This window comes from Elephantulus edwardii, unplaced genomic scaffold (genome assembly GCF_000299155.1).
Source record: "Elephantulus edwardii isolate Elephantulus edwardi_28Jun2011 unplaced genomic scaffold, EleEdw1.0 scaffold00214, whole genome shotgun sequence".
Classification (NCBI taxonomy): domain Eukaryota; kingdom Metazoa; phylum Chordata; class Mammalia; order Macroscelidea; family Macroscelididae; genus Elephantulus; species Elephantulus edwardii.
In genome coordinates, this window is record NW_006399964.1 from 2,936,868 (window position 1) to 2,942,217 (window position 5,350).

Genomic DNA, 5,350 nt, shown 5'->3' on the forward strand with positions numbered 1-5,350 from the left:
ACTCGACGGCACATAACAACAACAATAGTCCAGCCCCATACCAGGCAATATTCTGTTGTGACTTGTGTTTTCACTGCCTTGCACGTACCCTGCCACGCCTTCCTATCTGCTTTGTCTCAGTCTAGAGGCTTACCAGAAGCCTGCCAACCGTAGATGATGCACCTGGCATTTGAAATACTGCCAGCACAGCTTCCGGCCCCATAGCAACATGCACATCATCATGGCATGATGAACTGACCAATGCGTGGTGGAAGTAATATTGTCCCTTTTTTATAAATGAAGAAAATAAGACACTAAGAAGCCTGTTGAGTTGTTAGAGCAGTTGGGTAAAGGGCAGAGTCAATTCTAACTTCTCTGCTAGAGGTCTTTGTTTTACCACTTTTTATCTTTATAATCACATATAAACTTGGTGAGGTTTCATTTTTCATTTTAATTATACTGAGAAAAATTAATCCTTTACTTTTTATTGATATTTTAATGAAAGCTTTATAGAGAACTTAGATTTCCATTCATTCATTGTTGTACATTTTCCTCCTTGCCTACCCTCCCAGTCACTTTTCTCTTTGAAAAAAAATATTCTTTCATTGATGTACAATTCTCCCTCCCACTTTACTATGCAGCTCTTATTCTAGACTGTTGTCATGCAAATAATACCTAATCATATATTCTTTTTAAGCAGTTCTTTCTCTCATCTGTTTCAACGCAGTATACATTATTTATCCCCTCTTTTTATAGTTTCCCCCCAACCCCCTTGTCAGTCCTGTTTTATAACAGTGGCATTATGCAGTATTTGTCCTTTTGCGACTGAGATATTTCACTCAGCATAATGACCTCCAGGGTAACTCATTTTGTATAATATTGCATGAGTTCCTTGTTTTTCAGTACTGTATAGTATTTCATCATGTGAATATACCAGTTTCTTTATCCATTCATTTGTCGATGGGCACCTGGATTGTTTCCATCTCTTTGCGATTGTGAACAAAGCAGCAATAAACATGGGTGTGCATATATCTGCTTGGGTGGCAGTAAGTAAGCCTTTGGTTTTGTCATGTTTGACTTTGGGTTGTTTTGTTGTGTTGTTGTTTTTTTAACTGGTGTTGTTTTGTTTTTTGTTTTCCCCCCTAGGCATGGATTATTCCAATTGTCCTTTGTATAAAAGTGTTCTCATACAAAGGAATGAGTTTTCTACTTATAACTTTCAAGAACCTTTAATATTAATAGCTGCTCCAATCTCTCCTTTATACCTGCCCAAAATGTATAACCTAAAAAAGTTTATCTGAAAATTAGGTGTTTTATTCATTCATTTATTACTTCTTTCCCAAGTATGCATTGAGCACCTACTGTTTGCTCAACCATGGCAATGCAGTTCCATGAACACATAAAATATTGGTCTTAGAACTCTGAGTGTATACAGCCTAGTGAGGAAGATAGACAGCAAATGAACAAAGAGATCAATGCTTAGAATCATAAACAGCTTAATAAACCATGAGAAAAAGGAATGAGATTCTCATTGATAGATCAGAAGAAGCATTAATGAAGCTGAGACCAGAAAGGTAAAGGTCAGAGAGGTGAACTCTAGGTGGGAGGTGGCAGGTGGCACATGAGGCAGGTTTTAAACAAAAGGAAGAGCAAGCAGGCTCTGGGAGGAGAAAGAGTTTTTTAAGAACCTCAAAAAGTTCAATGTTTTTTGAGCCTGAAGAACAAAGAGACAAAGTGGTAGGAGCAGAGTTTGGAGAATGCAATGGAAATTTAATCATGTAGGCTTTTGTAGGCCTTGTAAGAATGTTTCATTTCCTATTGAATACAATGGGAGGCCAGTGGAGGTTTTAAACATGTTTCAAAGATTTCTCTGGCTGCTGTGGGGAGCGCTGTGAGGAAGGGACAAGAGAGAAAGGGCGAAGAGAGGGACAGTGTTTAGTTCCATGTAGTTGCCCATCTGACAGATGAAAGATGCTTGAAATGGAGAACTGGAGACAGAGTTGGGATAGAAATAAGTATTTGGTAGGAGGTTGGCTTTAAAGAGCAAGGCGAAGCAACTTTGCAGTGATAACTCCTGGCTTTGTGGCTTTAGCAAATGAACAGATGGTCTCTCTGTTTAATTAGATAAGGGAGATAGAGGAGGAGGAGAGTTTGGTTCTGCACAAGGGAAGTTTGAGCTGCCTCTGAGATACCAAGCAGGCAGTTGGCAAGACTGGTTTGCAACTCAGAGCAAGGTCTGGCCCAGAGATACAAATATGGGAGTTAACAACCTTTTGATGATATTTAAAACCACAGACGTGCAGGTGATCGGGCAGGGAAACATGTAAGAGAGGAATGAAGAAGACAGTCCAGCAGGAGAGCCAAGTATAACAGACACAGAGGCAGGAGAGCCGGCCAGGGAACACGGGAAGCAGGATGGTGTCTGACAAGGAAGCCGAGGCAAGGGTGTCTGTAAGATACCAGCTTCATGCAGCTGAGAGGCTAAGTTGAGGTCTGGGAACTATTTGTTGGATTTGGCATTATCAGAGGCCACAGAGCCCTGGTGGCATATTGTGTAAGGTATCTGACTTCTAACTGTAAGGTCAGCAGTTCACATCCATCAGACTCTCCATGGGAGAGAAATGGACAGTTTCCTCCCTTGAAGACTGACAGCTTTGAAAACACAGTGGGTGGATAGTCACTGAGTCAGAAGGGTGGCTCTGGATGGTTTGGGATGCTGAGGTTGACTCAGAACCAATTGTGGTATAGCTTCCTAGTGCTGCATTCAGCGGGGACACACTGGTGGCTTGGAATCAGCTTCACTGGAATCTACCACCGAACATGGCAAACACCATACATCATTTGTTTTTCTTAGTGAGCTGTTACCAGCTCTTCTGTGAGCACATCATGGGCAATATGACTCCATCTGGAATATAGCAGGGTTGAGGAAAGGTCTTACACACTCTGTCGTCCCATCAGAGAGCTTTCAGAACACTTCTTTGTGGAAATGAGTTCTCTTCAAAGGAACCGGCTGGGTCTCTGAATTTTCTTTGAAGTGGTCTTTTACCTTTGCCACAGGACTCTCTCAAGTTAGCCAAATTTGATGCAGATCAACAGGAAAAAATTTAGTGTGGTTACAAGAAGAATTTCTTGCAATACTGAGATGCTGTAATTTTAAGTTGGCTATGAGAAATTCCAGGAAGAATAAGCAGTAGAACATATTTCATTTAATCCTGAATCTATTTACTTGTTAAAAAAACTAAAAAGCATTAAAAATGATTCCAGACTTCAGCTAAGAAATGGCATTTCTCTCAGTATTTTTTTAAACTGCTTGTTATCCTATGAAAATGGAGGTAAGAAAATTAATGGAAGGTAGAGTTTATGTTGATATTTCAGTATTATGATAACAGAATTAGATTAATAGTCAAGTTAGTTATTAAACATTTAGGTATTAAGATCATGAAATAAAACCTATGCCAAAGTGTTCTTTCAGTTGTGACATACAGTCACAGTTTGAACCCTAACATCATATGAAGGTGAACTAAAGATCTGAATTGAAAACCTAATTCCAGTGTGCTCTTCTGAGTAATTTGACTTCTCAATTGACTGTAAAAATTGACATGCAAACCTGGTCCAGACAGCTCAGAAACTTTGACATATCTCTACCTAAAACAGGTAATGAGGATAAACAAAATTTAACAAGATTAACAACCAAATAGGGAGCTCTGGTGACTTAGGGGTAAGGTGATGTGCTGTCAGCTCAAAGGTACCTGGTTCGAGTCCACCAGCTGCTCTGCAAGAGGAAGACAGCCGATCTCTTCCCTTGCCATTTACTACATCAGAAAACCAGCTGGAGTTCAGCTATGAGTCAGTTCTGACTCCATGGTACATAACAACAAAAACTAAATGAATACTTTTGTGGATCAGAATTTAGATAGAGACCCAAGGCAGAAAGCTGAAACCTTACTGAATTCTGATCTAGAACCAGGAGATAGTGGATAAAACTTGGCTTCTTCAGGGTAAATTAGAATGAGAGGGCTCCATGTGGTGGCAGAATACTGAAACCAGGCTCACTGTGAAAGAAGCAGGAATAGAAGCTATTTCCTCCTGAAGCTACAGCTCTTAGCTAGCTGTGGATCTAGGGAAGAGGGAAGACAGACCTGACCTTGTGATCAGGAAATGAAGCTTGGCACGTGGATGTGTGCTAACTACAATATTGTTGTGAGTAGGGTCAGTGACTTACTGTTGAAAGATCTGTGTCTAAACCGAGGAGTCACATGAAAAATAAAGGCAATCACAAAACCACAAGACAGAGAGGGGCAGGCTTGCTGTGGGTCAGGAAAAAAAGAGAAGAAACATGCGTAGGTGGTATAGCACTGGTCTGTGTGTTGCTGTACAGAGGTAACTCGTGGTTGCTGTGATGCTGAAGCCTGTGACAGTGATGTGCCACTCGTGGTAATGGGCACCCATGGTGGACAGTGTTGGCTGGAGCTTCCCGACTAAATGAAGCCTGGAAGCAGGAGCGGCATCCACTTCCAAAATGGCTTGCCTCCGGAAACTCTATGTATGAACAGTGCTCAGGCTGTTCGTTCATAGGGTCGCTATGAGCCGTCTACAACTCTACGGCACCAAACAACAACCATCAAAATTAGCACTCGGACATAAAACCAACGCTGAGAAAGATGTCCACCACCATCAGGAGCCAAAAAGTAATCAGCAAGGATTGATAGTAGGAAAACATGAATTTGGTGACATAAGTTAAGCTGGAGATAGAATTATAGACTTTTGCACAATTAATGCTTTATTCATTGCAAATACCTTTTGTAAGAAACACAGATGAGCTGTGGGAATATATGAATATCATCCATGAAGAATTCAAAAGGTCATTACAAAGACAGAGGAGGGGACAAGAAAAATAGATGGATGTCTAGAGAGACTCTGAATATTGCACTAGAATGCAGAAAAGCCAAAGAAAAGGGAAGAAATGAGAAAGTTAAAGAGCTGAACAAAAGATTTCAAAGGGCAGCGCAGGAAGACAAAACAAAGTATTATAATGAAATGTGCAAAGAGCTGGAGTTGGAAAATCAAAAGTGCCGAACTCGATCTTAAGCTGAAGGAACTGAAATATTGAATGATCCAGGAAGTATCAAAAGAAGATGGAAGGAATACACACAAAGTCACTGTATCAAAAAGAACTGGCTGACACAGAAGAATTTAATGAAACAGCATATGATCAGGAGTCAATGTTGTTGAAGGAAGACGTTCAAACTATTATGAAAAAATTGGCAAAAAACAAATCCCCAGAAACTGATGGAATACCAATTGATATATTTCAACAAAGAGGTGCTGCTCTGGACCTGCTCTCCAGGTTGTGTCAAGAAATCTGGAGGAC